Raw genomic sequence first — 13,367 nt, 5'->3', positions numbered from 1 at the left:
TCTGATAAAAGAGGAAGGACTTCTGGTTGTTTTTCATGTCTTAACAACGCTGCTTCATGAGAGAGAAGAGGCGACGAGGCAGCTGGACATGGAAAAGGAAACACTGTCATCCTCATACAAACTGATCTTACAGAAACGTGGAATGACTTGGACGTCTTAGCACCGCATTACATAATGGTGACACATAATGTGCTAAAATTACATGCCGCCACCACAGTAGCAATGCCAATGGAAAGTCATTTAGGCTGTCACTCAGTGGGTGGTGGTTAATGTTGCTGTCATGACCCATCAAGTTACCTAGATTCATGTTCCTGTTTCATTTTTGTAACCATTGTCTCATCACGTTTCAGATCCCATGTCTTGTCAAGTTTCCCTCCTTTGTGATTCCTTGCCCTGCCCTAATGTGTTTCACCTGTGCCTCATTGTCTCCCTCATCATAGTTTATTTAAGTCCCTGTCTTCCCCTTGTTTATTGCCAGATCATCTTTACCCTTGAGTAAGAGTTCTAGCGTTACCCTAGTGTTCCCTCTGTTTTTGTGTTTTTGGCCCTTTTTGCCTGTCGTTTTTGAATACTTTTGCCTGTGTGACTGACTTCCTGTGTACCGACCCTGAACTTTCATCTGAGTCTGTGAGTCTGCTTAGTCAGTTCATCTCCAGTTTGTGGTTGATAGTTAGAACCCCATAGGCCGTGTTCAGAGGGCTACTTTTAAAACTCAAAGTAAGTAATGTCTTCTGGATACTTTGGATTACTTTTGGAAACTTCAAAATCACCTTTCTGAGCTGAATAAAAAACATGTTCCTGACAGTGTCCTGACTGCATCTCCTCTGCCATTGTCATTTGGCAGGTACACTGCACACACTTTTCAAAGAAATCTTTTCATGGTAAATGCGTGCCTCATATGAATTTAACACCGTGTCCTTGCAGCAACTGAGCATTGCTTTCTTTCAACAGTGAACACTGTGCTCACATTATGAGCGACACAGCAACAGGCTAAAAGTAATTTTGGGTGGAAGCCAGTGACATGTCACTACAAACTGACGAACGTCACGTTGTTGCAGATGGGTGTGACACTCTACAAATCAGAGTTGAGCTGGCCTCAACTTTTTTAAGTTCTCCAATGATGTGGTTAAGCAAACCAATCCCTATGTTTTGGGGTTTTTGTTGTTGTTGTTAGCAAATCAGCCATTCTTCGTCTATGTGTCCAATGCAATCAGACTGACAGTCGCTCCCGTAGCTTTCCGTGTTAGAGCAAATAAAACAAATACAAATGAAGTAATCCCTTCTAATAATCTATTTTTTAAGGCAGTAACTGTACTCAGAATATCACAGAGTCAGATCAGAATATCAATTAAACTGTTACAATAAAACATTTTCATTTATTTTTTTGTATTATAAAAACGTAACACCATTACTTGCATTCTGTGTCTCCCCAACCCTGCCCATAAAAAGCGTGAAAGGCCACCTAGAGAGGTGGTCAGAGAGGTTGACTGGTCAAACAAACACAGGACTTTCTCTCAGGAGGCAGCTGTTTGTGTCCCACGTGTAGCCAAAGTCAACTTTTTTTTTTTTTTTTTTTTTTTTTAATTTATTTAACCTTTCTTTGGCCATATCTTCTACAAGAGAAATCTGGCCAAGGTAGCAGCTAATCAAAACACATTAAAATGCAACAAATACAACATATAATACAAAAATCCACAATAAAAAGACCAGCACAGTCAGGAAAGTATTGTTTATATAATTTTTGTGAGACTTATGAGACAAAAAGACTTTTCCTTATAGATTTTGTTGGATGGAATAAACTGGATCCATACGTATCGCACACAACGCAAAATATTCTCTGATGTGAGAACTCATAACGCTCTGTTTTCATCTACAACCATAAATTAAGACTTTGACCTCTGACCCTAACTTTTGACATTACAATGGGGGTCAGACATGTTCCCTGTTCCCTGTGCCCAATCTGACCCTGCAAACTAAAGATCACAGCTCAATGCACACACATTGGAAAGGGAAAACTAATATGAGGAGGGGGTATGAGTTTGCGTGTTTCGGGGATCAGTGCACACGTGATTCGGCGGTGGGATTAAGATTGCGTTGCCCTTAGGGATTTCATGGCTTGTGGCGCGTGTCCAAATCCAGCTCAGGTGAATGGTTGAGTGCCTGGAGGAACAAGAAGCCTATTTGAACAACAAAAGACCGTCTGCTGGAAGCTTTTAATGCCGAGGTGAGGTAGAGCGGGAGAATGGAGTGGAGGGTGAGAGAGAGACAGAGAGGTTAAAGCTGAGAGACGCCTGTAGCTGTAATTGTGCAGGATTATAAAAAACACCTTGTCTAGGGGGAGAGGGGTTGGGGGTGGGGTTAATGGATGCGCTCAGTGCAGCCGTGGTAATGCTGGGAGCTCTTTCACCATTTGGGCTATGAATACCCTCAACACTTTAGTCATTCTGCAAACTACACCCACAGAATCAAAGGTGGGCTGGGCTGCTGCTTAATTTGAATATTTTCACAGGAGAATATGTTGCGTATCTTTGCATTTGTCAGCATCCCAGTATAGGGAAAGCAAGTGACCGCCTGCCTTAGTTACTGTTGCTATGCCTGTCAGCATTTGCCCACAGCACATGATGCACTTTACAGTGATAACTGTGGCAACGGGAATTTTTGAAGCAATGAGACTTTCATTTCATATAAAGGTGGACGAAAGCTGGCTTCTCATTTCTAGGCAGTGAGCGTCGATTTTACTGAAATGACAACTGTTGCTGCCTGCCGAGGTCATATTCATGCTGAACATTAGCAGTGCCTCACGTGACTCACACTGAAACACAGCGTACTAGCCATGCCCTGATGCTAATGTTTGCTACCGAGTTGATTTAATTGCAAAGACTGTATAAAAATAATGGACATAGCCAATGTGACGTCACCTATAGCCATAGCTTTATGGACTCCCATTTTGAAGCCTCAAGTTTGGCACTTGGTCAGTCACCATCTTGGATTTTTGGAGCCAAAAGTGACCATATTTGGATGAGAGGTTGGAGCTCTGGAGGAGTGAGGGGTGGATCTGACTCATAAACAGACAGCTTGTCACTCAAAGCAGCCACACCAGAAGTGGGACCAGAGGGATGTCGTATGCTGTAAAGCCCTGTGAGGCAAATTGTGATTTGTGATATTGGGCTTTATAAATAAAATTGATTGATTGATTGGTTGATTGATTGAAGTCATTGTTTTGCAAATCACAAGTAAGTCTAAAGACCTTGCACTCAAGTCCCAAGTCAAGACCAACAAGTCTTAAGCCAAGTCCCAAGTCCTTAACTTTGAGTTTTGAGTCCAAAACAGTCATAATGCACTATTCAGCAAATTTCATGCCATTTTAACAACAGAACAGTAACATATTAAATTTACAAAAATGACAAATGCTTTTTATTTATGTATTTATTTATTTATCTTAAAACAAGTTTGTTAAAACAAATGTGGCTGAACTTATTCAGAAACAAAAGTAATGTTGACACGTACAGTACTTTAATAGCATAATTGCAATGACTTTTTAATGTTTTGTCATGTCTCTCATCTTGTATTGGAAAAATGTCTATAACTTCTTCTTCCCAAACTGGCTTGGCGAAAGAGATCAAGCATTTTTAACTCTGAAAGCTCAAGTCCAAATGAAGTCATGAGTCACTGAAGTCATCAAATTTGTGACTCAAGTCTGACTCCAGTCCAAGTCCTGTGACTCAAGTCCACATCTCTGGACCACACCCTTAATTATGTGTAACTTTAAGCCTTAATAAAATGTAAATGGATGAGTTGTATTAAAATTTACCCCCTATACAGTCGTCACGAAGGGGGAAATTATCTACAGACCAAAACCATTTTAAGTACCAGGCTGTAAACATGTTTAGTTCTGCTGTAAAGTTGTGTATTTTAACATGGACATTTTCTTGTTATAACCTGAAAATATCTTGTAAAAATGTGAAAAATACCTTCTTATAACAAGAAACCCTTTTTTATGTTATTACCTGATACTGGCATCAATACGCTGCCGTGGTAATATGCACTTGAGGCTGTCACACAAGACTGAGATTAGAGCTGCATGTGCCAGGCATGCAAATAAAGAATCAGCATTGCCCCTGAACTGCAGTGTAGAGCTACTTGGTCAAATACCATTTTTCTAACAGTGCATCTATGCAGGTTATATATGCAGGTTTTTTAAACGCGAGAAAACCTTCTAAAAATAGTTGATAGACACCTTTTCCCCTTGCCAGACCAGAGCTGTGATGTTCAAGTGCTACTTGGATGGAGAGAGGCAGTATTTTGTGGTGGCCTGTCTTTGCTTTGCGCTGGAAAAGGGGCAAAAATTAGCATGTCCACCATGTTGTCACATTTCCATCACAGCCATTTGGCGCTGTTATTTGTTCCGGGAATGAATGTCGACTGTAACCTTTCCCACTAAAGACAAAAGCCAGATGTTAGTCGGAGTAAGTGACTTTCTTGTCCAGGGGAAAGGGGCTAAAGTATTACAAGTATGACAACAATTCTAACATAATTCGGTTTGGCTGCTAAGCTTACTTATTCATATTTTCAAAGTAGATGTGCTGATCGTGAACGGGCCACTATTGGTTAATGAGCAAGACGGCCAGACAAAATCATGTGCAGCTTAAGTTGGAGCAGATAAAGAAAAGTTTTAATCTATTTCTTGCACTTTTGCCCTTGTGTCTTAAGTTTTGGGAGGGATAAAGATGAGCACCACCCTCCCAACTCAATAAATGCAAAGTAACTCTCTTATCCAAGACCCATTCAAGCTGCCTCGTGAAGAAATGCAGAGTTTGACAAGCCTGCTGAGTCTAGTTATGGCTGCTAAGCTATGATTGGACAAAGACTGTGGGATAAAGGGTGAGTAGGGAGCAAACAGTCAATTGGCTGAACCTAAGTTAAGCTTTTCCTTTTTCTGTACGCAATAAAGACTTTTACTTATCTCTCGTCAAAAAACACAAAGTCCCCTTTTCATCTGTAACAGCTTAACAGGCAGCAGAGATTAGAGCTGACCTACCACCATAAAAATGTCAACCTTCCCATTAACTGACTACGCCGGTGACAGACAGACACCTGTCAACTCCATTTCCCAGGTGCCGAGGGGTCGGCAGCCATCATCGTCTGTGCCTCAGCTTTTAAGGGCATGCTTGCTTCCATTAACTGGGTCTGCTGCTTAATAAGGGACATCAAATTAATTAGCGTCAAATCAGTTGGTGGAAATGGAGCACAAGTTTCTGTGTCTAGTCACTGATGGAAAAAAGGGGGCTGTGGACTATTTTAAGCAGTGATGTGAGACTTTGTGCAGTGTGAAAAAAAACACATCTGGCTCTTGTGGTTAGATCAGGAGCCGTGAAGATAACGAAAACACAGACACCTTTGCTGTCCTGTTAATTGCTGTGTAAACACTAAATCATACTGGCGGCTCGGCTCGTAGCAGGTTTTATGTGTGCATTTTTGTAAGTGTGTGTGTGTGTGTCTTTTCTATTAAACTGTGTCAAACTGCATTTACACGATTTGAAAAACGCACCTTTCACTGTGAACCCACAACGCTACTATGAATTTTGTCTTGTGCACAATATTCTTTCTTCATCCTCTGCTCTAGTTCAGACCCTAGCTACTCCAGCCAGTGTGACGCCTCTTTCTTGTCCCCTGTGAGTGTGTGTGTGTGTGTGTGTGTGACGGAGAATGGAAGAAATAGAAGACAATACTGCAGCTGATTGGAAATCTGATTATAAGCGGCAGCCTCGAGGCTCATGATTTATGACTGACAGTTATCAGCTCAATGTCTATGTTTAGTTTGTGTGTGCATGTGTGTGTGTTTTTGTACGCATGTGTGTGTGCATAAGCGTGTGCGTGCACAGGCTGTCAGATGGACGCCTCATGAAATGAAATAAAGTCTGAAGACTGACTAGCTGGGAGGGAAGGAGGAGGACGGAAGCGGAGATTAAATGAGGGAAGAAGGTACAAGGAAATGAAACAACAAAAGCGCAGGGAGCAGAGGAATGATGAGGATTAAAAAAAAAAAGATAGGAGGACACATTAAAGAGGGACTCAGTCGGAGGAGGAGAGCAGGGAATCAACAAGAGAGAAATCAGGAACAGTGGAGAGAGCGATTTAGGGCAAAATGTGTTTTGAAATTGTGTGCGATAAAAGCTGTGAAACTGAACGGACCAGCAGAGACAAGAAGGGTGTGTCACCTGAGTTATATCTACGTGTAACAAAAAAGTGCTTATTCACAAATCAGGGGGATGCTGCAAGATGATTGTGTTGTGACAAATTGAGAATTAATTTTACGCAGTCGACACATTACATGGGAAATAATGGGTTCCCTGGGCCTGACTGGAGTTGCAAAGCCCCATGCTGAGCATCTCCTCCTTCTCTCCATGGCAACCCCTGTTAGCCTTTAATAAGCTCATTTACATCAACAATCTCCAAGGATGCATTTGACATCTTCATTGTACTTCGATACCCACCAAATAGGATGGCGCTTCCCCGGCAAACCTGTTTAACAATCCATGACTGCGAACAGAAAACACACATTTAAGCACACAGACACGTGTACAAACAAACATACACCCACACGTATTGGGAGCAGCTGCGGTGCCACTGGCAACAGGATGATGCACATTGTCATTACTTTGAATTAACGCTGCTCGGCCAATAAGAGAGCGGCCTCTGTGGAATACACCAATAGTATTGTGTCATTGTGTCCACCACTTGACTTCGGTGTCTCCATGAGCGCAGTGTATCATGACAACGAGCTCATGCCCCCACTTCCTCGTGTTCACACCTCAGTGTCTCTGCAAATAGATTGACGAACAAACCAATCAGAAGTGACTTGGATATTGCATTTCACCAGGACTGCGATGTACTTTCAGTAACGCTACAGCAAAACAGAGGAGCAGTTGTTCCGCTTTGTTCTTATCCTTGTTGCTTTTAGATCTCCAGCTGAGTGTGAATGCTGACGAGGGAAAGTGCTCAGAGGTTTACAGCAGGTGGGATGATTAGGTTTTTATGAAGCTGTAAACAGGTAGAGCACTGTTACTGGGGCTCAATATCAAATGCAGACACGCACACAGACTTCACATACATTTATTACTTTGGAAGCAGGGAATGCCGGGACGGAGTATAAAAGCAACTGTGTAATCAAACAAGCCCCTTGATATTTTTTTTTCCCAAGCCCAAGTGAGGATGAAAGAAAAGCAATTTGATGAAGACATCAGTGATTCAGTGCTGATATGACTGACAGTTGGTTAATTAAATTGTCACCAGGCAGCAATTTCTTCAAACGCAGCTCTGCTTGGGGTAGACCGTGCATGTGTATCCACGTTGTTGGAGGATCTGTCAACCCCTACCCATGTAGTCTGTTGTGAAGGCTGTTGCGCTTTGTCATTTACTTATAAATATGTACATACGTAATGGATTCTCGACACTTAGCTTAAGATATTATTGCCTGAGTGTGGATTAAGACAAAGGATCTGTAGCACTGCAGCCCGTATGTTCTCACATATATATTTAATATTGTATATTTCCCATGTGACTGAAACCTAATACTGTCTCAAAACAAGGAGGATGGTGCCACTTAGGAATACAGCATAGGATGTATAAGAATAGATTCTTGTTCTTTCTTATTTCCAGTCTTATTTAAATGGATTCAGATTGTTTCTCTGACTGAGAATACTTTCCTTTATCCATGTCCTTTTCCAGTTTAACAAATGGTAAACCAAGTGTTGCCAATTGCAGACCAATTACAGTCCCAAGATATTCAATTAATCGTTATGTTACTGTAGGCTTGCAGAGAATAGTAACTGTCCTTGTTTACATAAGGTTATATAGGCCGTGACCTCAAAGCAATGATACTTCTGGATCATGAAAGATCAGCTAAATAAAAAGCTGGCATTCAGGCACCCCTTTAAAATGTTATCAGCCCATTAAATGGCTGTTATCAGTATGATGCTTCAACCAGGCCAAAGTGCACCTACTAGTTGGCCAGAAAGTGCATATCCAATGTTGTGACCAGAGTTGGCTATAACGCGTTACATAGTACAAAGTAACGCGTTAAGAGTACTTTGATTACTTTTTGCATTAACGAGTAACCTAACGCATTAGTTTGCTGTTTGAGTAATCAAATACTTGAGTACATTTTCAAACAAGACATCAGTTACTTCCGTTACTTTTAGAACACTGGTCCTTCAGCTACGAAACAGCAACGGCTGTCGTTTGGTTCTAATAACGGAGATAACGTTAAACCTATCAGTCTGAAAGAAGCCACAGAGCTTGTGGCTCGCTACGTGGTCAGAGAAATGCTGCCGTTGTCTAAATAGGTGGAGTAGGACTCGCTGGCAGACATATTTCAGACTCAGGACTTGCATTATGCCTGGTAAAGTGTGTGATGTCATCGGGTTATTCTTGCCCTGTTTTTATTCCTTTCACTATTATTTGAGTCAGAACTGTCTGTACATGTGCCAGCCGACATGTTGTTGTAGTCACCTAAAAGCGTCAGCAGATGGCAGGAGCTACATTTGAAGCGCCAGACGTAAACTGTCAAGCTACTGTATCTTCCACAGGAAGTTCTGACAAATGTTTCAGAATAAAAGCCTATTTAGAAAATGGAGGGATTCTCTAGCCGAGGTTATAAGGGGCTTTTAATTTGAAACAAGTGTTGAGCTTGAAATGACGGTGTGATATGTTAACTTTACAAAGACAACAGAGAGGATAAAAAGTAAATATATAAACACACAGAGGGATTAATAAATAACGGACCGTCTATAATGTAGTTTGTTTCAAATGAAGCTGGGAGCCTCTGCAGTTGTGGTGAGTAAAATCCCCGCCGCTATTTCTCCGACTGTGAGGATGTACCATTGTTTGCTAGCTTGATGCTAATGACAGTAACGTTAACTCAGCGGGTTGACAAAGTGCCTCTGCTGTTTCAGCATCATTTCCCCCTTTTACTCTGTGTGGTAACATCCCTAGAGGAAATATTAAAAATGCTGGGGTGTTGTTGTCATACAGTTGCCTACGGCAGCAGATCGTTCTGTGTTTCTACTGGTCAAAGTGACGGCTGTGATGGGAGAACTGGATCTCAGTGAAGGGCAAGTGGTCCATAACTTTAATTTTGGAGACGAAAACATGTAGGCTTAGTGCCCTGTGGTCCATTGCCCAATAGGAAATGTAGAATACTCAAAAGTACTTTAAAAGTACTTGAGTTACTTTTCTCAGGGAGTAACGTTGGAAGTACTTTTAAAGTAATTTAGTTACTTTACTCAGGGAGTAACACAGTAAAGTAACAGGTTACTTTTTAAAAAAGTAACGCAGTAACGTACTTTGATTACTTTTAAAGTAACACTTACCCAACACTGGTTGTGACACCATCACAGTTTTGTAAGGTTTCACTTTCACTTTAGATTTAGGTGCCAAAACTATGTGTCATGATCCTTGCCCTGCCCCAAGGCCATCCATCCGAGGCCTCCTGCACTGCCCCTGTCTAGCTGCCTGGCAAACATTTGTCCTTGATTGTGTGTTTTCCCGCCTCTTTTCTGTCACACCTGTCTCGTTAGTCCTTCCCTGTTCCCAGAGCCTTCCCTTCACACCTGTTCTGTATTAGTCTCGTTTGCTCCACCCTAGTGTTCCCCTCCACACCCTTGTTGTTAGCCAATCCCCATTCCCAACTTTTGCCCGTGTCCTCTGTCTCGTTCTTGTGATTAGTTTTCTGTGTATATATACCTGTGTGTTTCCCTATTCCTTGTCAGTTCGTCTGCATTCATTCCTGTGATCATCCCTGTGTTCTAGGTGTCATTCCCTGCTCCATTTCCCGCCTTGTGTCTTGTGTTCTGTTTGGACTGTTTACCTGAGTTCATGGTACTACCCCAGTTGGTTTTCAGTTAGTTTTGGTACTTTTGTCATTCAGACTTTCTGTAACCTGCCTGTTCTGGATGTTTTTTTTTATCAGCTTTATTAAAGTTCACTTTTTGTTGAACCTCAAATCTGCCTGCTGCTCTGCATTTGGGTCCTTCCTGAACTGATTCTTGACACTATGTGGTTAGATTTAGGAAAAGGTAATAGTTTAATGTGATGTAATGTAACGTGGCAAACTTACATATGCCAGTTAAAATAAGTCAGTGTTGACTTTTAGTTTATAGCGGACACAAACTTGGTCTCCTGGGTGAAAGTCCTGTGTTTGTTTGACCCATCAACCCACCCCAACCTCCATCCTATGTGGACTTTGTTCACCTGAATTCCTCCTTTGCCCCCTGTGATATTTACTATGGCCAATAGAGACTGCTGCCTAAAGCTAAAAGTAAATGTAGGAGGTAGAGTAGGGACATACTACCTCAAATCTGTGCTCCCAAAGACAACTAATAATGGCCAGTTAAAGGCCTGATAACATTCAAAGCAAGTACTAGTACAGTTATTCAATTTCTTGCAGAGAATTAGGTAAGATAGGTACTCTAATATTTGTACAGTAAATACAAAGCTAACATCGGCAGCCTGTTAGCTTAGCTCCACACAAAGATTGGGAATAAGAGGAGTCAGCTAACCAGGCTTTGTCCACAGGTAACAAAATCCATCTAGTTCACAGTTTTGTGCTAATAGACTGGTTTTTGTCACCTTCGAGCAGAGAGGGAATAACTGTTTCCCTTTTTTTCCAGTCTTTATGCTAAGCTAAGCTAACTAGCTTCTGGTGATAACTTCATATTTACCAAACAGACAATCTAATACCAGATGTGAACAACGTTTCAAGCGATTTCACTGTGCAGAACGCAGCAAACTGAGTAGACCGTAAATATGGAGCGGACTTTTAAACTGCTCACCTTGAATTCCCTCAATCTCTTTCCACTGAAACAGCATAGGTAACCAAAGGAGGCTAGTGGCGAGTTGAGGCGACAAAATTCGAAATGTGAACTTTGTACACAAATGCGGTTTATCTTTTAAAACTATATCAATGCTGAATTGATGAGAATACTGTTGACATATGACACCTTTTATTTTGTGTTTCTAGAGTTATGTGTTTTTGCGGACATATAAGGAAATGCCATATTTCCTAAAGGAAGACTGGCGTAATGTTTCTGACCAGAAGCAGAATGTCAAATAATCTTAAATGGAATCTAGTTGTACTAAAATACCCAGCCAACATTTGTATGTGGGGCCCATGTGGATAGTAAATGGGCCCATTACAGTTGCTACCCAGGTAGCCCTAGCATAACCAATACATACCCACTTGGGTAAACCCACCCATGTCGGCAATTGGCATGGGGTCAATATGAAACCTGTGGACAATCCCATATGGGGACGATTTTTCAGCCCATTTTTACCCACATGGGCCCTACATACAAATGTTGGCTGGGTAGTGACTCTGCAAGATCCCAAATTTTTGTCAAATCTTATAGTCTGTGACTAAAACTCGCATTGTCTTTAGATGTGTCATACGTCAGTCTTTCAAAAGCCTTTCCAAAGTATTTTAAAGTTCTGTATGGTAGGCATCACACTCAGCAAGAAACCCAATAAACCCAAAATGTTGACCTGCTCTTTAGAAGTTACCTATTTTACAAACATCTATCAACAAAGCTGCTTCTCACACAAAGGAACTGTATTTCAAAAGAAGAAAAATTAAATGCATTCAGAATTAAGAGGGTAGTGGGTTTGTGGTAATGAAAGAGGTGACAGGGGTCACTGAAAAAGTAGAATGAATCAGATAAAAGAATGATGAGAATGGAGGAGTTCTGCCTATAAAGAGATGAGAGGAGAGAGTGCACATTAAGCAGAGGAGAGAAGGACGGAGTGACTGAGGTGGAAGTTGGGGCCTGCTGGCTAATTAGTGCCCCCGCATGGTTTCTCAGTTGTCGTGCTTTAATTACAGACTTGTGGAGCATGGTGGGAATGGCAAAGTGACCCCCCACCCCCCACCCCCAACTAAACAAAACCCTCCTCTCAAACGCACACTTCCACTGTCCCCCCCAATGCCTCGCCATTCATGCCAACCCACTACGAGCTGGGATGTTTACTGTAAATATGTACCTGCTAATTGGATTATTTCTCATCCTCAGAGTTGGTTTTATTTACTCCGGTCACACATAAGCAACAGCCTCTGATGCATCGCCAATTCTGATGCAAATTAGGCGCACTCAGTGCCACCCCGGCCTCGCAAAAATCCATGTGGGAAAACAAACACTGCAGAAAAAAACAAGTGAAACAGCTGTTGAGAATTGCATAAATGAGGGTAGTGCTGACCTCACTGTAAAGCCGCCTCATTGGATACACTCCTCCCTGCTCCTTATGCCATGCAGGCCTGCTGCAAGAAGTGGTGACGCCTGTTGAGCAGGGCGACACTACAACACATTTATTACAGTGCTCTGAGAAGAAAAGAAGTGCTGAACAGCTGCTATGTGTGTTACAGCAATGTGTTGTCGCTGAGAGAAAGACATGTTGTCACTGCAATCTGTTTAGACTGTTTTTACCCAGTAGCTGTGATACACACAGAGTTGTCCTCGTCAATAACCCAGTGTGTTTCTCATTATGACCGGAGGTGTGCATATGTGTGTGTGTGTGTGTGTAGGGGGGGGTTGTCTTCCTTCCTTGTCTTCTCCTCTATACTTATGAGTCTCCATGACAACAGAGCCACCGTCCAGCAGCTTGTAGTTTTAAGCAGAGGCACAGAGGTGAGACTATTAGCACCGAGGAGAGGGATACGATAGGCTGGCCTTTGTTTGTGCAAATGATGTAGGCTATTGAGAAAGAAGTCTCATTGCACAGAGCCCCAACCTCATCAACATCAGTTCAGTCTCTACCCGCCATTAATCCACTTTCATTATTTACTTCAAAGCACTGATGGGAAATTATGCTTGACATAATCGTTGCCTGGCATTTGAAATTTATTTTTTCACTTCTCTGGGGTCATGGAGGATATATACTGCACACTGAGTCTGTCCACATCACAGACAGGCACCCAGCCAAGCATGACGCTCAGTAAATTTGAAGTGTCATAACACACCGGGATGTGCTTCACATGTGTCTGAAGCGTCCGTCTTCACCACAGGACAAGGCCCAGAGATGGTTTAATCATTGATGACAGCTGAAGCTCTCGCTATATGTGGGCTCTGATGACATTAAGTCTGGAAAATTGGAACGAGGACAAGCCGTTCCACAGGAATATTGAGAAGCACCTGATCTGACACTCAAACACTCTATTTTACAAAGGCAAAAAAAAGAGCTAGACGATACGGGAAAAATCAAATATCGCGATATTTTTCACAATACCTCGATATCAATATTGTGACAGTATCGTTTGGCTATTATTGCTCTCACAAACTATTTAAACAATGAGATTTTTGATAAATAATCATCAGTAA

The 13,367-nt window shown here is 41.9% G+C and overlaps 1 protein-coding gene across 1 annotated transcript in view; it reads right to left on the bottom strand.

Moving 5' to 3' along the window:
- The window catches only part of cacng4b (calcium channel, voltage-dependent, gamma subunit 4b), a 35,320-nt gene that overhangs the window by 8,964 nt on the left and 12,989 nt on the right, over positions 1 to 13,367 (bottom strand). The window lies entirely within an intron of this gene.

This window comes from Epinephelus lanceolatus, chromosome 18 (assembly GCF_041903045.1).
Source record: "Epinephelus lanceolatus isolate andai-2023 chromosome 18, ASM4190304v1, whole genome shotgun sequence".
In the NCBI taxonomy this organism is placed as follows: domain Eukaryota; kingdom Metazoa; phylum Chordata; class Actinopteri; order Perciformes; family Serranidae; genus Epinephelus; species Epinephelus lanceolatus.
This window is presented reverse-complemented; position numbering and strand designations above follow the sequence as displayed.